The sequence below is a fragment of the Saimiri boliviensis genome, chromosome 16 (genome assembly GCF_048565385.1).
Source record: "Saimiri boliviensis isolate mSaiBol1 chromosome 16, mSaiBol1.pri, whole genome shotgun sequence".
NCBI classification, from domain to species: domain Eukaryota; kingdom Metazoa; phylum Chordata; class Mammalia; order Primates; family Cebidae; genus Saimiri; species Saimiri boliviensis.
In genome coordinates this window covers 10,600,185-10,622,222 of record NC_133464.1, presented here as the reverse complement: position 1 = coordinate 10,622,222, position 22,038 = coordinate 10,600,185, and the positions used below count along the sequence as shown (strand labels likewise).

At 38.4% G+C, this 22,038-nt stretch overlaps 1 protein-coding gene across 3 annotated transcripts in view; it reads left to right on the top strand.

Moving 5' to 3' along the window:
• The window catches only part of LOC101038956 (putative methyltransferase-like protein 21E), a 230,132-nt gene extending 214,980 nt beyond the window's left edge, over window positions 1-15,152 (top strand). For all 3 annotated transcript variants that reach the window (XM_074387463.1, XM_074387462.1, XM_074387461.1), the window contains 3 exons: window positions 960-1,136; window positions 1,957-2,018; window positions 2,693-15,152. The gene's annotated coding sequence lies outside the window, so the exon portion shown is untranslated. The remainder of the gene's footprint in view (window positions 1-959; window positions 1,137-1,956; window positions 2,019-2,692) is intronic.
• Window positions 15,153-22,038: the final 6,886 nt, after the last annotated feature.

Here is a 22,038-nt window from a genome sequence, read left to right as displayed (position 1 = left end):
CTGGACTTGGTGTGGCTCTCCCTCAACCCAGAGAGAGAGAAATATATTTTATATGGACTTTCTCAATTCAGAATTTTAATATTCACAGTGGAAGATTTATAAAATTCATAAATTAGAGATGTTATTTAAGTTTGGTCTCATTTTCCAAATTTCTCGAGATACCTAAAATCTAACACCATTTGCAGTGAATTGAACTGTATTCCCCTTATGTTCCTAAGTTACACTAATTCCTAATCACTAATGTGACCATATTTAAAGATAAGAACTTTAGAAGGGAATGAAGGTTACACGAGGTCATAAGGATGTGGCCCTGATCTGATAGGATTAGTGTGCTTACAAGAAGAGACCCCAGAAAGTGTCAGGTCTGCCTCTTTCTCCCTCACACACATCTGCTGCATGAAGACATAGTGAGAAGGCAGCCATTTGCATGCCAGGAAGGGGATGCTCACCAAGAACAGATTCCACCTGCACTTGATCTTTATTCTCACTTTGAGCTTTGGCTTCCAGCCTCCAGGACCTCAAGACATCAATTTCTGTTGTCTAATCCCTTCCATCTATGGTATTTTGTTATGGAAGCCCAAACCGACTGACTTCACTATGTAGTTTTCAGATAGTACTTAGATAATTTCCTTTTATATGTTAGAACTAACTTGCATTTGCTGCTTCATTCCTGAGTTTCTTGAATACTTTAATACTTGACAGGCGCTGTGCAAAGCTTTTTACCTGCACTAATTACCACTATATTTACCATTCACAGTAACCTTGAAAATTACCTTTTTTCAGTTATCCCCATTTTCTATAAAGGGACACTGAGTAAAAGGGTGGTTTGAAAGGGCAAGTGAGTGGCAAATGAGGTCTGTTGGAGACAAAAATCTGCTTTCACTCATCACGCTGCACTGAATGAAAACCATGAAGCCAAATTTTGAACCAACTTTTCATTGTCTGCCGTTAATTTGCAGCTGGCACGCTGGGATGTCTCTGCTATCACACTTTGTGTTCGGATGTTTGTTGCCGTACTTGGAGGCCTGCAGAGACTGAAGCTGTTGAGAGATGTCATCTCTTGTGAGTGCCATTGGCCAAGCTTCCTCGGATGTGAACCACGCGCAGGCGGCGTCTGACAGTCTCATGACAGAGTGGTGAGTAGCCTGAGACAGCCATTTGTTTTGAAACTGATCTCAGTGCCACGAATGCTTTGTCATCTGTCAAAAACCAGTGCTGCTTTGTTAACCAGACTGTCATTTCTTTAATGGCAACATGGTGAGGCACACGACTATCACTGCAGTTACCTGATGATTTTGGAGGCAGCTTGCTTAACAAGTGCCCTCTGAGTAGCACGAAGACGGCAGGGACCAAAATAAAGCAAGGGGCTGCCAACCTGGGGAATACGAGCTGAGAAGGCAGGCTGCTTTTTAAAGTGTTTTCAAGGTAGAGATGCTGAAGTGAGCTGTTAGGGCCTGTGACCCTCCAAAAATAGCATGCAAACTTGCATGTGTTTGAACCTATGTACATTTAAAAAACATTCTCAACACTGTCTGTAATTCATAAAAAGCAAAGAACTACTTTAGCAAGAAGAGTCTTTCTTGGGACCTTTGCTTGTCACTTCTGAATTCAGGTTTTACTTGCCAAGCTAAAGCGGCTGGCATCAGTTTCTAGCTCCAGTGGCAGATAGTCAGGGAGATGCAAGCTTGATTTCTTTCAGGACCAGAAAAGGCTAACATTGCAAGACTAGAAGCAGTGACAAACGCGAGGCCGTCACAGTTCCTACCCTCCAGTGATTTCCATTCTATGATGTCATAGAACTCACATAGCAAAATTTGAGACCCATTGCAAGACTGTGCCTTTAATATCAGCATATCTGGATGATAGAAAAGATACTCATATATTTCACATATACACACATACACATACACTTAGCAAATTATGATTTTATGGAATCTTTTCTTCCCTCTTCTATAGATTTCAACATGTAACAATAATTTTCTGGGAACTCCATCTCACCCTGTAAAAGAGAAGATTGGGTAAGTTGACCAGAGTGTCCTGGCAAAGGACAAAAATACGAAATAACCAGTTCAAAGTCACCTCTTATGTCTTGAATAGAGCCTCAGATGCCTCTGTCTTTGAAATTCTTCATTTACTAGGCAGAGTCAGCCCCTCTCAGAGCTGAGTGTTTCACAGGATGAAGGTAAAATGACACATGAAATGACGGCACTTAAGCGCTGCTGTTTCCTGAGTGTACGTTGTGCAGAGTATGAGAAGTTATTTCTTAAAAGGACAATCTTTAACTTAAGCAATATGTCCTGAAGATGTCTTACAAGGGCAATCAAGATATAGCCAGGGGGCTAAGTGAGAGGAAGTTATAATGTACAAGGTGAGTCTTTGGAGACTCTGAAAAACCCATTAACGGAGAAGTTATTAATGTCTTTTTTTATGCAGCTATAGTGCAGAGGCAGACCCCAAAGAAACCAATCCACATTATGAAACATTTTACAGAAATCCATTTTTAAAAATAGGAGAATGCTATAAATGAAGCCTTGAGGTGGGAACTGAGTACATGCCTAGCCTCCTGGGCCAGTTGTGGATTTTCTAAAGAATAAAAGAAAATTCTACTTTTGGCTTCACTTTGAGACAGAGAAATAGAACAAAATCACCTACTATAAAATTTGATTATCATTTTTATTTCTCTCTTTTTCAGATTTAATTTTCTTTCTCTCTCTCGTACTTCCCCCAATCAACCCTATCTTCAGGCCTCTGTTAACTTGAATTCAGCTTTAAACATATCAGGTTATTAAGACTTCATTAACCATGGATATGATGTCCAGTCAGGTGAGTTTCTCTGCAAATGGTGGTGGAACTCTGGACCAATGAATACGATGCCTCTGTCCTGTTATCAGAAGGGAATAAACTTGGAGTTGTTTTCTCCCTTAGAGGTTGACAGATTTGCATTCATTTTCATTAGACTAAGAGCTCTTTGTAAACATAAACTTGGACTTATTTATCTTTATATTCCTTCCTCATAGCACAGACCTGGTACTCAGTAGTGATCAACAGACACTTGTCAGATAAGTACATTCTGAGCCCAGGAAAGCTTTAGTTCAACCATTAAGTGGAGACTTTCTTCTTTTTGCCAGAACCTCTGCTAGTTGCTGGGTCTACAGAGACAACAGGACATGGTCCTCACTTTCAGTGTCTCCTGTGCCTGGTGGGGATGTGAGGAAGAGGGGGATCATTTCTGCCAGTGGTGGTGTCAGGGAGAAAGAACTCTGAGCAGGCGTTCTCTGAGAGCATAGACAAGGAAGCAAGCGTGTTTTAGAGAGACAGGAGCAGGGCCAAAGGCAGGGCGGTGGGCGTCCACAGCCCAGGAGCCTTGGATGCTTGCCTTGGCAATGTTCCTTGTGAACTGAGCAAGAAAAGACATTGAAGAGGAATGCTGGAGACTGTGAGTGCATGTGTGGCTCATGGTATGACAATCATAGACCATAGGCCATAGTCCTGACACCACAGCTTGTCCAACAAGGTCACCTAATGCCCTCTAGGAACACCCTTTTAAATAATAATATGTACACAGAGGGTGCATGTATTAGTCCGTTCTCGCACTGTTATAAGCACATCCCTGAGGCTGAGTAATTTATAAAGGAAAGAGGTTTAACTGACTCGCAGTTCAGCATGGCTGGGGAGGCCTCAGGAAACTTACAATCATGGTGGAAGGCAAAGGGCAAGCAAGGCACCTTCTTCACAAGGTGGCAGGAGGGAGAACACACGCAGGAAGAACTACCGAACGCTTGTAAACCCATCAGGTCTCACGAGAACTCACTCACTACCATGAGAACAGCATGAGAGAATTGAATCATGGGGGAAACACCACCTCGTGATTCAGTTACCTCCACTTGGTCTCTCCCTTGACAGGCGGGGATAATGGGACTTATGGGGATTGTAATTCCAGATGGGATTTTGGGTAAGGATGCTGCCAAACCATGTCAGTGCAGAAGTGCAGGAAACACCTCAATTAATATTAGTCAAAATGCAGATTTGCTTTTTGAACTCAATTCTCTTAATTCCCAGGGCTTAGTGGTAGGTGGAAAGAAAAAGGGTCAAACCAAATAAACAGCACTAAATACAAATCTAAACATCTTTACTTGACTTTGTTCGACGTTCATCCCGTGGCTGCTGCATGCTTTTGTGCACTCGCAGCATTTTTACTTTTTATTTATTTCTTTTTATAGAGCTGGGGTCTTGCTAGGTTGCCCAAGCTAGTCTTGAATTCCTGGGCTCAAGTGGGCCTCCCACCTTGGCCTCCCAAAGTGCTGGAATTACAGGTGTGAGCTACCATGCTCAGCCAATAATGTCTTTGAAGGTAAACTTAGAGGGGATTATCTTCTGTTACAAGTCTGTGCGGGCCCCACAGGCAAGGCCTTTGCCTACTGACTCATCACTGCCTCTCCCACTTGCCCTGGACATTGTCTTGCTGCTGGGGGTGAGATGCAAGAAACCAGGCAACACTTTGGCCTCATAATCTTTGATAAATGGCGAACATTAAAAGAGCATGTTGGAAAAAGTGATCTTTCTAGCTCTCAAATTCTACTGCTCTAGCAACTCCTTATTTCATCTTCACTACACTTCAGTGTTTGTTTTCTTCTCCTCTTCTTTGTTTTTTCCTTTAGTATTTTTTCCCCTTGGAAACAGAAAGTAGAAATAGAAACTTCCCTCTGCTTACAACCAGATTTAAATCCAGATATGGGAGGGATTATTTTTAATAGTTTGAGCTGTGCTGGAGAGTTTAAAGAAGATATTGCTTAATTGAATTGTAAACTTTACTAAGATGGGTTTTAACCTTTTATTGTGAATCTCATAAAAACATTTCCCCCAACCCCACAATATTGCATCTAATGACAGGAAACCATCTTTCTTTCAAAACTCACTCGGGGATTGCAGGTTAGGAATCTTTTGCATATCTGGAATCAAAGATGGGCCAGAGAGTGGGAGATTGTCCATGCATGTACAGAGTTCATTCTGCTTTTCTTTTTTCTCTTTTGCCTCTTCTAACTCCCCTCTCCAACCTCTGCCCCTCACATGGGGGCAAGTCGTAGTTTTGTCAGGTGGCTCGTTGAAAACAGCACGTGTGCTGTCCCATGTACTTCCTGGAGAAGGGCCATAGGCCCTGCCACAGGCCACTCAGTTGAGAAAGGCATCCTGAAGATGTCAAACTGCAGGAGAAATGCAAACTAGGTTGCTGGACTTCAGGTGAGAAATGGAATAGTAATAAAACGAGGCCAGGAGTGCAGCCGATGTTAGGTCTTCCTGTTGAAAACCTTTCTATTTTAAGAGATATTCTAAATTAATTGTCTGCTCTACATTTTATAGAATGATAAGCCAGAAATCTCAAATTCTACCTACTGTGTGGAAAAGTTGGAGATAGCTAAGGATGTGTGTGAGTTGCCTTTGGTACCGCAATCATTCCTCACACGGTAGTGAGTGTTCTGGGTAGGTAAAACGTGCAACCTGGGGATTGAGATAGAGAGGGTGAGAAGCAGTCTGTGTTGCAGCAGTATGGCCTGAGAGACGCGTGTGAGCATGTTCGTGATTGTGTGTATGGGACTGACTCACTGACGAGGCTCTGCCTGCTGCAAAGGAAGCTTAGTGAGCCCTCTTGCTTCTTCATTTTTAAAACCTTCAAGTAAAAAATGACAACTGAAGATACTAAAATAGTAGCAACATCACTCAAACATCTGGTTCATCAGCATGACTTTTAAGAGATAAAGATGTCTTTCTTAAGTGAAGGGTTTCATTTTGCAACTTCAACATGTCAGCTATCAGCCTAGCTTGCAATGCACCTCTTAGTACTCAAAATAGCACAAACAGGAAAACAAGGTCATGCCTATTAAAAGAACGTCCTTGCAAAGGCTACGTGTCATAAGATGCTCCTTAAGGGGTTCACAGTGTTTAACACAGAAGATTCCTTTTTCATTTTTCATCCCAGAAAATGGCATGATTTGTATTTATTCTCTAAGTTTTACTTTTATTTATAAGATGGAATGAGTTCCCACATGCAGACTTGTAAATGAATATCCTGAGAGGCCAAGGTGCATTCCTATTATGGGCCATCAAGGAGGTCCTCTGGGTAGTGACAGTGTGGGGGCTCTGGGCCACTACAGAATTGAAGGATAGTTTTTTGAGACTCCCAACTATGCCACCTGGAGGGTTGGATCGAGGGATCATAGACAGATCAAAGATCTTCGTCTTGGTAAACCACCTTCAATCTCAGATCTTCACCATCTTTGGTATGAGTGCAAATGGAATGGATGCCAGTCATTTGATAGGAGCTACATGAATGGGAATTAATGCTGTCATCTCCTGCCCCTGCTTTGTTCATTCTCCCAAGAAGCCTTGGGAAGTCCGCTGCTTTTAGGTGATGTATCAGCTTCCTGCTGCTGCTATAACAAATTACACAAACTCAGTGGTGCCAGGTAAAAAGCAAATCTGGACCTAGACGGGGAGGTGCTATATGAGAAAGAATGATTGCAAGAGGGATAAAGGGCTATTGCATTAGGGAGAATTCCGTAACTATGATGTCTGCACGTGTTTCAGAGATCAGCCAGAAAAAGGCTTTTCTTTTATAAGGGAGAGTAAACAAGACTAAGGAGAACCAGGCTGGAGAAGTAGGCTGGGCTGCAAGCTGAACTACCATTTTTTTTTCTTTTTTTCTTTTTTTTTGTGAAATAATATTTTTACTTGAAAGAATGGTGGAAGGACAAACTATAGTTTCAGACTTGAGTATCTGGTAGATAATTTTCTTAAAGATGAACAAAACTAGCCGGTTATTTCAAGGAAAACAATAAACAGTAAAAAAAGTAAGCAATATTTTCACATTGTTGTAAAAATAGTGTTAGCTTAGGGAACACTGAAAGAAAATTCTTGGGAACTCCAGCATTGCTACACAACACTCTTTGAGAACCTCTGACTTAAGATTTTATCAACAGCAGGAGATAAAAAGATAAAAAATACCACCTTTGCTTACCTTAGTATAACCATGTTTATCAAATTCTCTAATTTGATAATCAGATGTCTTTGTCATGAATGAACAAGACAGGACGCAAGCAGATTATGTTTGGGAATTTGGAATCAGAAATGTTTGGAGAATGGAAGATGGTGTGACTAGCCAGCGACCCGACTGTAGGTGGCAGGTTCCTTGTGAAGCTGAACAGAGTAGAAAACTCTCATGGCAAGAAAGATTCATCTTTACTAGGAAGACACTCAAATGACCTAAGTGGCTGAACTTCTTTAAACATCTGTTCGCTCATATGGTTGGGGATAACTGGCTTACCTCCCAATGTTCTTGTGAGAGTTAAATAAGATAATGAATCTAACTTGAGTGGTTACAGGGTAGGGGCTTCATAATGAAAGCTGTTCTTAGGATGACTTCGTAGCTTTTCTCCTGGTCTCTTGGCTCTCTAGACCAGGCATCCCCAAACTTTTTACACAGGGGGCCAGTTCACTGTCCCTCAGACCGTTGGAGGGCCGCCACATACTGTGCTCCTCTCACTGACCACCAATGAAAGAGGTGCCCCTTCCTGAAGTGCGGCGGGGGACCGGATAAATGGCTTCAGGGGGTCGCATGCGGCCCGCGGGCCATAGTTTGGGGATGCCTGCTCTAGACCTTTGCTCAGCAAACACTCATTATTGTTCTGAGATCCTGTGGCATTCAGGACCCAGGTGTGCCAGGTAAACAATTTCTTCTCCACCCTCCAGCCTGACTGCAGCACATCCTGGATTTGTCTTACCCTCCCTAGCTTACCCTCCATTACTGCAGCCCCAGGTGACACAGGGTCTGGGGAAATCTACTCTTTGGTGCTCTGTTGAAGGTGAAGTTTGCTTCTCTGGAGCGAAGTGCAGTGTACTCCTCTGATCTAACAGACTTTCATCTTTACCAGCCAGCGTGCTGCTTGGAGTGAGCCAAAATCTTTCTATGTCATCGTGTTTTGTAATTCTCAGATAAAGGATCAGAAATCGTCTTTAAATGGTCTAAACCATTTTTTGTGATAATTTAATCTTGAATCTACATTTTCCTTCTGAAGGAAGTATGAGTCACATTTTAAAAATTGCCAGAGATAACTACACTGCAACTACTACTACTAATCATAACGACCAAATTGCCAGGCACTTTGCAGGTGTCGTCGCATTTAATCTTCCCTGATTCCCTAGGCAGCTGTCATGATGCTTTGTGTGTGCGTGTGCGTGTGTGTGTGTGTGCGTGTGCGTGTGTGTGTGTGTGTGTGTGTGAGATAGGGTCTTGCTCTGTCACAGAGATGGAGTTTCTACAATATTGGTGAATGTATTAAGGCCACACACATAGTTTTAAGGAAAGCTGGAGTTCCAATTAAAGTCTGTCTCACTTTTTCAACATGCTTCCCCTCTTTCCAAAGAATAGCATGATGCTAGGATTTTAAAAAACTACTCAGTGCAGTCACAATGAAAATTCACATTTTTTTCTCTAGAGTGCTTTTCTGCTTTTCATTTTTTCTTGTTGTTGTTGTTAAAACAGAAGCTTCCTGACATAATTTCTGACAAGAGACAAGTTCTTAGCAGATTTAGAAAACGCATCTTCAGCCAGGAGCGGTAGCTCATGACTGTAATTCCAGCACTTTAGGAGGCCGAGGCGAGTGGATCGCCTGAGGTCAGGAGTTCGAGACCAGCCTGATCGACATGGTGAAACCCTGTCTCTATTAACAATACAAAATTAGCTGGGCGTGGTGATGGGTGAGTGTAATTCCGCTACTTGAGAGGCTGAGGCAGGAGAATTGCTTGAATCCAGGAGGTGGAGATTGCAGTGAGCCAAGATTGTGCCATTGCACTCCAGCCTGGGGAAGCAAGAGCGAGAAAATTCGTCTCAAAAAAAAAAAAATCTTTCAAACCTGGTTTCACCCCCACACTTTGATAACCGCCTGTGCACATGCAGCTTGGCTTCATTTGTCTATTTGGTGAGTTGGAGGTTGATGATGTTGTCCTGGGAGGTGCTCCCCACTTGGGCGTGGGCTCTCCAATCCCATGCTGGCTTTGCTGGTCTGCTCTGAATCAGCAGTGGTGAGGCAGTACTCAGCTGCGGGGACAGGCTTGGTGTCGTTCTTGATCAGGGTCAGAACACCATGAGTCTACAGGGCTGAAAGATGCTCTCCTGGGATGGAAAGGGAAAGATTCCTTAAGTGCCCTCCTGAGTGAATTGCATCTGAAAGCTTTGCTGGCAGCTTCTCTGTACTGAAGCTCCGGTGAATGTCTGGGTTATCTCAGTAAAAATAACTCTTGGGCTAAGGGGATTTTTTTTTTTTGTACTTTCCCTGTGTCCACACAGCAGCCTGACGTTGCTTGCAGTGTCTTTGCCGGACCTCACCTGGCTTAGCCCACCATGGATCCACTCTGGCCAGTCCATACTGAAGTTAAATGCTCTCCACTGAAGGCAGTAGATACAACATAGCCCAGAGGAAATTTATTGATTCCAGCAGCCAGGTGTTTTGGCCTCAATACCTCTTCATGGGTTGAAAAAAAAATAGTATTTTTCTATTTGTCTCTCTCCAACTAGTCTGAAATTCTTCAGGCATTATCTGTAATGGCTGAGTCTTAATGCTTCCTTTCAAACTTTAATCAGTGACACAAGGCACATGTGTTTGTCTCCTGTGTGTTCCTTGTCATTTGTAAGTGCCAGTTTGTAGGTTTAATATCATCTAAAATGTCAGGGCTCTGGCATGGTTCTAATTTTAGTCCCTTTCTATCTTTTCTCCATTGTTTATGAAAATGATGAACGCGTCTCTGCTCAGTAAGGATTTGCTAAGCATTTTGCCACATTTGTCTTAAAGTTCTGAGCTCATCTGGCTCCTTAAAGATGTTTAATTTTGTGTAGTCTCAAGAGAGATTATGTTATTATGAAGAGGCATAGAAAACAAAACCGACTTCAGAATGGGTCGTAGACATGCTGAGGTTCTAAGCAGGTAGGCATCTGTGGTTGGCTCCTGTGAATGGACCTTGGATGAACAGAAACTGTTCTCTTGTACGGGTTTTCCAGGCTTTCCAATTCCTCAGCATTGTGGAGTCATGAGGTGTTATTATACTGTCATTAACGAGTGACTTGGCTTATTCAATATTACAGTTTGCATGCAAGTTGACTTAGTCAAATAGTGGTTCATTTCCCTTAAAGCACGAAGTATGGCATGGTCTAGTGGTTCTGTGACATCCCTGTATCCCACTCTCCTCCTGTTGTTCTGTTCCCTCATCCTGATCTTATAGCTTTTGTCTTCTTTACCACTTCATGGCTGCAAGAAGGAGGTTTCAGCTCTCTCTTCATGTCCACACTCCAGGCAGGCATGAGGAAGGGGCCAGCAGCCTCCTACAGAGGCGTTTTGGAGGAGGATGGCATCTTCAGGAGTTTCTGTCCTCCTGGTCCAGAACTATCTCAGGACCCTGCTCTCCCTCACCCCACCCTCACTCCTGCAAGGGAGGCAGTGGATCTGAGTATTTCTGGCAGAACGTATCAATGCTCTGGGCAAAACTGGGATTCTTTAGTAAGAAACAGGGGGAGTATTTAGTGTACAGTCCGCCCAAGGTGCAAATATTAATTCTCTTCTGAGTCTAATAATCACTTTTTGTTTCACCTGGTCCTGCCTCTGAGCAGTATTGGTGTTCTAGTTCCTGTTACATGCTTCCCTGGGCTCTTGGTGTTTTTCCAGTTAACCTTGTTGCATTGCTCACTCGGAGTCCTTGACATATTACACGTAGTTAGGTAGAGAAACCTCAGGTATCTTGACTCCACTTTGAGGCTGTGTGTTAGATTCCCCTAACTGCTTCCACGGGTCTTCATTCTGGCAACTGAGACTCACTTCAGGCCTTCCGCATATCCACGAGTCCCCTGGTTTTCTAGACTGTTTCCTTTTTGATTCTTGGTGTTTGTATTTTTGTGGGGTTTACCCCCTTGGAACCTCTCAGCTCATCTACAACCCATTCTGAAGTTGGGTTTGTTTTTTGGACCATTGGAAAGCTATATACCCCATGACCAATGCCTCTTAGAAGTCTCCAAAGCTTTAAGCAGTAGTTCTCACTGGACATAACAAAAGAAGGCACTCATGCCAGGTGCTTTCTGTGTTAAGTGCATAAACCATGAATGCACTCTAACCACATTCCCTTCACTGAATATATCTGAATTGTCAGGAGGACCCAGGAGAGGTTCAAATTGAGGATTTTCCCTCTAGTCATTGTTATTCTGGTATAACCTATGGTCAGGGGAGGATTGATGCAATTATTTGGACAGGAAATCTAAATAAGTAATTTTCTTTCCAAGTAGGATAACTGCTGGGTAGAAACTTTAAAGAAATCTAAAACTACTGGTCAAATGCCTGTGTTTCATGGATAGGACACCTTGCTTCAGAGAGATGGAATTATTAGAAGTCATATGGGTCAGTAGGGGTGGTTCTAGATTTAGGAGCTAGGGTTTTGCATGCCTGGCTAGAGGGTTTTCCACTTACATGTTTTTTTTTTAGGAGAAAGGTTTTATCCTTCTACACCTGTCCCTTTCACCTAGGAAGGTTGGAACCACCAAGAAGACTGACTAGTGGTCAGAGCAGTGGGTGGCTCAGAGATACTTGGCCACCTGGTACCTGGTACCCACAGATAGGATTGAAACAGCCTTTGTGAAGACACTAAAGGGTCTCAGCTAAATCTTCTTACATTTTCTGCCTTAGCCTCCCCTCCTTCTGTACTTAAAAAGTATTTTGTCACTACACATTATATCATTGCAATTGCTTTATATAATTAACCTGGAAGAAAAAAAGAGGTGTCTGATTTCAAAGGAGAGTCAGAAATGCATTAATTCACCTTAGTGACTTACTTTATTTAGTGCAAAAGCGTTCCACGTACAGAGAGATCAATCACATCACAGACTTTCTTAATTGTACTTTACTCTTGAGTGCAATTAAAAGCATTGGTGCAGCCCGGTTTAATGCTTATATTCTAAGCCTTCCTTAGCTGTTGCTGAATGGGGCCCTATACTTTGGAAGGTGCTTTTAAAAGACACAAAGACCTACGTTATCCTCTCCTTCTCTACCTCTTCCAGGCTCTGGATGAATTGGTCTGAATGCCCACTGCGTGCTGGGCATTGAAATTATTAAAAAATAATGAAACAACAGCAAGAAGACAAGCTCCCAGGTGAGGATTACGTGCAGTCAAAGTAGAGATAAAAATTTTCATGAGTTTATCAAAATATTACTTAAATTTAAGTCATCAGTTTTCATGAGCTGAACTAGACATTGCATTTTTCTATGTAAAATGCTCTGCCTAAGTCATTTAGTGTGATTTTATAAATACATACTTATATATGACAAATGTAGATTTGTATTCAATAATATCTGTTCTACAATCTTTTTTTTTTTTTTTACAACTACTTATTAAGGCAAAATGAATCAATCAGAGTCCATTGAGGGAAAGCTGGCTGAACATAGGAAGTGGTCAGATTTCATGTGTCATTAAATTATTCAAATCTTTATTTAACAAAATAATTGGTTCTCTGGTAGATAATGATAGTTTTCTCTCAATATACATTCTTCCTGTTCCTTTAATCATAGAACTTCAAAATGCTAGCTGGAGACATAATTTCCCAGAATAAAAACTAAATTCCCTAACCTATTTCACAGCTATTATGGACATATAATTAAATTCTAGCCAAAGTGATATGAGCAGAAAGTGGTATAGTATTTTCCAGGAAGACTCCTGAAAGAGAGGGAGCATGCACTTCTGTCCCTTCTCCTTTCTTTCTGACTCCCTGGGACCTGCTTCTAGAGCCAAGGCTGCCATCTTGGTCCTCAAAGCTGCTGTCAAGTGCTGAGAATGGCCTGGTTTCCTAATGACTGTGGAGCCATTATACATAGTCAATTTGAAAGAGAAATAAATCATTTCTTGCTTCAGCCACTCTCATTTTTTGTTTTCTCTCTCATTAAGCCAAACTGAATTCCTCACTTGTTCTGTATTATAATTGGATGTGACCGTGCTAGTTAGGGAAGGGACATACTGAACAGAGTGTCTGGCAAGTTCATAGACATTCTGAAACATTCTGAAAACATTTATGGCTCTAAGAAAGTCCATTCTATGCTCTTGACACTTTTTCAAAGTTTCTATTTTTCATCCACGCTTCAGTCTGTTTTGATCTATTTTCACTCTTCTGATTGTCTTCATATGTCCTCTTTCCATCATGATGGGTGACGATCCAAGTTGGTAAAAACAAGAGACAGAACTGATATAATCTACGGCCTTAAGTATGTAAAATGACTCTTCTAAGCACCTCAGATACTAACTCTTTAAGGCCCACACTTACAACACAATTCCAAGAACAATTTATTTGAAGAATGCAATTATTAATGGGTGGATAAGGATTGAAGATTAATGAAAAGTATTTTTTCAGGGAGATCAAGCATGTGAATTGCTAAATTGAAGTTAGCCATCGAGGTTTTGGAGCATGACATTAGTGATTGCACAATGGCTTTGCTAAATTAGGAAACAGTATCTTGAAACCAAACAAATGTACATGGGAACAAAACCAAACTCTATTAAAAGATTGCAGTTATCTAAACAGTGATGGCAGAAAAATAGTCAAATCATCATCTATCCTAAGAACAGAATCAGTTGCTATTGCTTCACAGACGTAAAATGTCTGGGAAATTGTGGAGGCTGCACTAAAAGAGGGAGAGAAAGCCAAGTAGAAGTCTTTGGTTCCATTCAGGTATTTATGCACCTGCTTATCTCCCTGGGCTGCCATGGAACTTGGAACATGTCCTGTGTTCAATTCATACAGAAATGCTAGATGAAATGTAGTACAGAAAATGTTTGCCTTAGCATCTAAAAAAAGATTGGAAACCACAGAAAGTGTTCAAGAACCAAAAATGTGTATAGAAGCATGGGTTATATAAGAAATGGAAAGATTTGGCACTCAGCTTGGAGAAAGGAAGTTTAAGGCATGATAATGGTTTAAAAGCATCTCCTGACATGAAGACCTTAAGGGGACTGAACAATAGGATGAATTTAGATGCATCACAGAATTTTTGATTTATGTGGAAAAAGGTAATTTGGAAAATCACCTTTTGGAAATTTTGGAAATTACCTGCATATGGTGGAAGAGAAATGTAAGAAACTAATTTTACTATGAATTGAACTTCAACATTTTAAATGATTATCAAATTATTTTGACTATGAATGACTTACAGTATTCTATTTGACTCAAACCTGTGACTGAGGCAAGTACAGTTTATTACAGAGACTAGTTACAAGGCAGCAGAAACAATTTCACAGAAGCAACTAGATATGACTAGCTCACGTTTTGCAAATACATAGTAAACTGCAAAAGTCTTCTAATTTTTAGGTACTGAAAGTCAGAGTGATGATTAATTAGATTGGGAATTTGTCTCTGTAGTAAAAGATTATCTTGACAATAGATGGAAATAATGGAGTTTCTATTCTAAGAAATATTCTCCCTAAAGCAATCTTACCTTTACTGGAACTAGGTAAGCAAATTTTGATGGTATTCCCATCGGATTCCCGAAGAACAGTGAACTCATGAAAATGAAGAAATTTCAGTTTGAAACTATTAAAGAAGGAAGAGATGAGACTAATGGGCTGGAGATAAAATCCAAACCCATCAATTGTACCTTAGATTTTATTTTACTAAAGTGAGTAGAAAGATTTATTGCCTGTGTCTTAACAAGAGAATTAAGCAAATTGAGTCAATTATTTAAGTCATATTTATTTGAAAGTCTGTTTTCAGGCCACAATTTAGCTTGACTGTCATTTAGCAGATCATCTGCTTACTTTTCCTTTAAAAATTCTGTTTCTTTGTGTAACTAAACATTATGTATAATGACAAAAAACAGATTTACATTTTTTAAGAGACAAAATCAGTGATCACATTATACACTTATAAATAGATATAAGTTGATGAATAACTGGTTATTTTACTCTGAACAATTGAATGGAAAACATCTTAGTACACCCCTTAAAATCCAAATGATATGGTTCTTTCTCAAATCTAAGCAAAATTATAAACAACACTCATTTTAAAAAACCTCAAATGATATGTCATTGTCAATTCATCATTATACATTGCCCATAGAGTCGCGCTATATACAAAAGCTTTCTTTCACAGATATTTCAAGTTTGCTTGTTAAATATAACTTATAAGACTTTCTAATTAAAGAATCTTAAAAAATTATAGAAACATTCAGATATATTCTAAAATAATTATTTCCATTGTTTAGTCTTCATATAGGTTGAAATAAGCATGGAGTTTTAGAATCCACTTTACTGAATTTCCACTTCCTCCCTTCCCTCCCTCCCTCCCTCTCTTCTTTTTCTCTCTCTCTTCCTTCTTTCTTTCTTTCTTTCCTTTCTTTCTTTCTTTTTCTTTCTCTTTCTTTCTTTCCTTCCTTCCTTCCTTCCTTTCATTCATTCTTTCTTTCTTTCTCTCTCTCTCTCCCTCCCTCCCTCCCTCCCCCCCCCGCCTCTTTCTTTCTTTCTTTCTTTCTTCTTGCTCTGTTGCTGAAGCTGGAGTGCCAGGGTGTGATCGTGGCTCACTGAAGCCTCAGTCTCCTGGGCTCAAGTCATCCTCCCAAGTCAGCCTCCCATGTAGCTAGAACTATAGTCACACACCAGCATGCTTAACTAATCTTACTACATTTTTTTTTTTTTTAACAGAAGGAGTCTTGTTATGTTGCCCAGGCTTGTCTTGGACTCTTGGGCTCAAGTAATCCTCCTGTCTTGACCCCCAAAGTGTGATTACAGGTACGGGCCATGCTCCTGGCTTATCAGCTGTCTTAAGAATGGCTTAAATGTATATGGCCTCCCTGTATTTACACAATAATTGTGGGAAACCTGAATGGCAACACTATTAGAGCAATGAAATGACTTATTACTCAAAGCCACTTAGAGACTGTCTAGTTCAAACCCTGATTCTATTTTTAGATTAATTAAAAGTTTTAAACTATCAAGGAAGAGATGAGGCTAATAGGCCAAAGATAAAATCCAAACCTACCAATTGCACCTTAGATTTTATTTCACTGAGTAGAAAGATTTATTGCCGATGTCTTAACAAGATGATTAAGCAAATTGAGTTCTCTCTATTGTGCTATCAAACATTAGATCATATTGCTTTTATTGAACTGTATTTTTGTACCTATTAACCATCCCCACTTCATCCTCCCCTTCCACTCTCCTTCCCAGCCTCTGGTAGCTGTTACTCAACTTTCTCTCACGATGAGATCAATTTTTTTAGTTTCCATATATGAGTGAGAACCTGCTAAATTTGTCTTTCCATGCCCAGCTTATTTCATTTAACATAGTGTCCTTCAATTCTATCCATGCTGCTGCAGATGACTTGATTTTATTCTTTTTTCTGAATAATATTTCATTGTGTATATATGACACGTTTTCTTCATTTATCTGTTGATAGACACTGAGGTTGATTTCATGTCTTGGCTATTGTGAATATTGCTGCAATGAACATGGAGTGCAGACATCTCTTTGATATACAAGTTTTCTTTCTTTTGGATATACAGCTAGCAGTGGGATTGTGGATCACATGATAGTTATATTTCTAGTTTTTCGAGGACCCTCCAAGCTGTTCTCTGTAGTGACTGTGCTAAATTTACATTCCCACCAACAAGGGACAAGGGTTCCCCTTTTTCCAAAAACGTTCTCACCAGCATTCGTTGTTGTCTGTCTTTTTGATAAAAGCCATTTTAACTGCAGTGAGAGGATATTTCATTGTGGTTTTGATTTGCATTTCTCTGATGATTAGTGACACTGAGCACCTTTACATATCCCTGTTTGCCACTTTTCTGTCTTCTTTTGAGAAATGTCTATTCGGATCATTTCCTCATTTTTAAATTGAATTACTTGGATTTTTTTTTTCCTATTTTGTTTGAGCTCCTTATACATTCTGGTTATTTGAACCTTCTCTTTCACGAATTTCTGATTATATTTGTTTTCTAGTTCACCACTACAATCTTAGTCATTTTCTAATTAACCGTGTAATTGTCATCGATGTTGCATGTGTTTTGCTAAAATGGTAACCATTTTTGGTAGCATATTTTATTTTTTTGGTGATCATGTCCCCTTCCATTTTTAAAATAAAGTAGTTCTTAATAATTATCACATTTATATTATTTAAATTTTTTGTATTGTTGAAAATCATTTTGTGAAGTTCCAAACTTGAGATTTTAATTGGGATGTCTAACTTACACATGGAATTGCAGGGAATCAATGTCGTTCTTCTGTCTACACATGCAGAAGCATGGATGCTTTTGATAATTTATTCAGGTTTTCTTTTATTATACATCATTTTTCTTTTTACATGTTTTCTACACATGGTAGAAAAAGTGTATTTGCTCAATAATATGCCCAGAAAAAAATGCTAACAGTTTTTAAGGCTTTAGTAAAAACTAAAAATTAGGTGGGTGGATCATGAGGTCAAGAGATCAAGACCATCCTGGTCAACGTGGTGAAACCCCGTCTCTACTGGAAAAAATACAAAAATTAGCAGGGCATGGTGGCGTGCACCTGTAGTCCCAGCTACTCGGGAGGCTGAGGCAGGAGAATTGCTTGATCCCAGGAGGTGGAGGTTGTGGTGAGCAGAGATAGCACCATTGCACTCCAGCCTGGGTAACAAGAGTGAAACTCCGACTCAGACAAACAAACAAACAAACAAACAACAACAACAAAAAAAAAACCTAAAAATTTCATTACAAGGTTGTTATTGGTGTACTGGAAAAATTATTGGTATTTGTGTATTTGTCTTTTGTACATCTACTGTGTTGATTTTTGTTATTAATTTGAAGAGGGGTTTTCAGTTTGTTTCTATAGATTTTCTAGATATATAGCAGCGTGAGTCATTAATAATGATACTTTCCTAATTATGATCATCTGTTTTCAGTCTCAGTGTAGTACCCTGAACAATGGTAAAGGAGAATGATGGTTATAAACTTCCTTTAATGAGGTTAACTCTTGTTGACTTAATGGTAATGGCTTTTGGTATGAGATTGTTAATTTTTCTTATTTATTTTTCTTAAGATTTAAAAAAAACATAAAATCAGAATAATAATTGAATTTTTATTCAATATTCTTTTTAACCATCGATTAAGGCAACTACAAGATTTTTCCAGTTTGAGTTAATAATGCTATAAACTATTATTATAATGCTAGAATCCCTATTATTATAATACTAGAATCTTTATTAAAGCATTCAAGGATTTATTCTTGATATCAGTGTGTTATAAATTTGCTGGTATTTTGGTTAGGACTTTTATATATACATACAGTAATATATAAGATTGATCTCTAATTTCTGCTTTGCTCATTATCAAACATTGTTTATTAGAGTTATGGAAGATTCATAAGATAACATTCCTCAGCTTAACTTTTTTTCTAGCTGTAAAAAGACGTATCAATGACTAGGATGACTTGGCAAGTCAAAGGTTGAAATTATTTACCTAAGTGCCTGGACACATCATAAAATACAGTCTTTTCCTCATGCCTCCTATTTTTAAACACATTCAAGTTTTCAGTTTAGTTATTTAATGTTGTCTGTTATAACCTCCATTTCTTTTTTTGGAGACAGAGTCTCACTCTGTTACCAGGCTAGAGTGCAGTGACACGATCTCGGCCCATTGCAACCTCTGCCTCCTGGGTTCAAGCGATTCTTCTGCCTCAGCCTCCCAAGTAGCTAGGACTACAGGTGTGTGCCACCATGTCCAGCTAGTTTTTGTATTTTTAGTAGAGATGGGGTTTCACCATGTTAACCAGATGGTCTTGATCTCTTGACCTTGTGACCCGTTCACTTCAGCCTCCCAAAGTGCATTTCTTAGTAACATATCAAATCCTTAATATGAAATTATTCAAAATATTGTATATTTATTGATTTAACTTTTTTCTAATTTTCATTATTTTTTTCTTGATTTTGTATTCCTGTTACTTATTTCCTAAGAAACCACTAATGTATAAATATATATTAATTTTAATTTTTTCCTGCATCTATTTTTTATTTTGTTCTTTTAAATTTACACATTTGTTATTTTCTGGTCAACTTATTTTTAATATTATAAACTCCATTTAAAAAATGCCATATTACTATTTTTTCTATTTTTAGCCAAGTGTACTGCCTCAAGCCTGATCCTGGTTACTCTGGTGGCTGGGGTGGAAGAATTTTTCAAGCCTAGAATTTGGAGGCAGAAGTGAGTGGTGATCATACCACTGTACTCCAGTCTGGATAACAAAGTGAGGGCCCATCTCTTAAATAAATATATAAAAATTAAAAATTAAAAATACTATAGTATTCTTAGGTTTTAAATATTTCTTTGGTGGCCTCATCATGATTTTATTTTGCAAATGTTTTCTATCTCTTTTTTGTCAATTAAATCTTCAAATAATGTTTAAGCATTCAGGATTTTTGTATCATATTGAACAAATTGATTATATTATCAGATAATCTAGCCTCTATAATTTCTGCCTCTACGATTATGGAATTGAGATTGTTTTTGGCTCAATTTACTATTGAGTTTTCTGTAGAGTGTAAAACTTGGTTTAGCTTGACTAAGATTAATTTACTAATTACATTATTTTAATTCTTTCTGTCTGAATCTCTCTGATCTATTACATATTGGTACTGGTGTATTGAAGGGGTTCACCGTATTTTTGCTTTTTGTCCATTGTTCTTTGCATTTATAAGAGGGGTATATAATTTTAAAATGTATAATTATGTAGGTTATACATAATGTGTAAGATAACTATGACATTATTTTATATAGAATTTAAGTATATTGCCTATTTGTCTTATTATACATTAAATTTGTGTAATACAATATGATGATTTTTTTTTTTTTTAGTTTTAACACATTTAATATTGAGGACTTCTTTGATATTAATCTTGTCTCTTTGGCTCTTTTTTGTTGCTATTTGTTTCATATCTGATGCATCTTTTTATTTATTTATCTTTCTTTGTTTAGTATTGTTTCATTTTAGGCCCCAAATGAAATGTTATCCTGCAAATTAAAAATAAGTAAAGAAAAATTCACATCCACAAATCTCTGTGCTTTAACCTCATGCGTTGAAGTGACTGGTATAACTGATATGTATAATAACTGTTCCTGTTTTCTGCACCTTTTTTTTTTTCATGATCCAGCTTATCCTGTAGTGTTCTTGAAAGTTTAAGTGAAATAATAGCAGGGCTCCTGGCATATGCTAAGCTCTCAATAAACATTTAGGTGAAGCAGCATATTCCAGTGGCTCAACGTTGGCTCTGAAGGCTAGGCTTCTGAGTTAAAATTGCAGTTCTAGCACTTACACGCTCTTTGTCTTTGAAAAATTTACTATATTTTTTGATCTTCAATGTCATATCTCAAAATTGTGGCAAATTATCTCAAAATTGTAGCATTTACTTTGTAAAATGATTTTAAGAAATAAATTTAAAAAGAGAGAAGCAAACATGTATAGCACCTGGCATAGAATGAGAGTTAAATAAATATTTGCTGTTCTTATTCTTTGCATATTCTTGAATCTCACTTTTTTGTTCGGTAGTGATTTGGAAAACAGGTGTACATCCTGTTTTTGACTCCACTGGCAATTACCTTTGAAGTGTTTCAGAAACACAGTGCAATCCAAATTTTTCTAATTACCAATGAACCACGGTATCATAACTTCTTACTCTGTCATATGTAAAACTAATCTCAGCATATTTTTAGCAAACTTTAGCGAACTTACATTTTACCATTTAAAAAATAAATCTGAATCTTATTGATACATATCATTGTTAGTAAATTACAGGCTCTTTTGAAAAAACATTTTACTCGATTATTTAAAGATAATTTAAAAGTTTCATATTGAAATGGGCCAGGCGTGGTGGTGCACACCTGTGGTCCCAGCTACTCAGGAGGCTGAGGCAGGAGAAGTGCCTCGGTCTGGGAGGTGGTGTTTGCAGTGAGCTGTGATTGCACCACTGCACAGCAGCCCGGGCAACAGAGCAAGACCCTGCCTCAAAAAAAAAAAAAAAAAATTAAAGTGATTTTATCTTATTTGCAAAAAATCACTTAGATATGTAACTACTGTATTTGTTTAATTTTATTCTGGGTTCAGCCTTTTTTCTTTAAGTCATGTCCTTCGTATTTTTGGCTCTTTAATTTTCATTATATTTTTGGTCGTCTAAAATATATTCTGAAGTCTTTTTTCAGGCAACATACATGAAAATGATTTTTTCAGTTTTCTTGCATATCTGGAAAAAAAAAAAACCTTTTCTTTCCATTTGTGAATTAACAACTAGTTTGATGTAGGGAAGTCTTTGCTTTCTTATTTACCTGTGTGGACATTGCTCTAGTTTCTTCTGAAATCTGTTTTGATAACAGAGAAATATGAGGCCAGTGTGATGTTTCTTCTATTGTTCAAAACCAGAATTTTTTTCTTGATTTTTGAAATTTGTCCTTTTTTCAAGTTTTATATTCTCTTCTTGAAACCCTTTTGATCTACAGATGCAATTAATTTTATTTCATTTAAAATTTATAAATATACATATATTTTGGTTTTTCTGCTCCCTTTGTTACTTTGCTCTTCATTTTATCTTTTAATCCTAATATTTTTATTTTTCCTTTGCATTTTGAGATAACTTTGTTCGTTTTTCCTTGAGTAGAACCTAAACAAATGTAGATTCTCTTAATGATGCTACCTTAGGATTTTAATTCTACTTTCGCAGTTTAAGAGAAGGTCACAAAGTTTTCCAATTTCAGGTTAAATCCCTGTCTTTCATCTTTTGTCTTATTTGAACTCCTTTTAGGGTAGCATACTTTTTTTAAAATGGCATGTAGGATTTCTTGCATATCTTTGAGGAAAAGGCAAAAAATTATCGAGAAATTCTTATTTTACAGGTAGTAAGTAATTTTCAGAGATAGGATTCCTTAAGTCTTTAAGATAGTTGATACTCTCCCTTTTATATGATGTTGCATAAACATTCATAAGGAAAATAAAGAATTATTGTTTCTT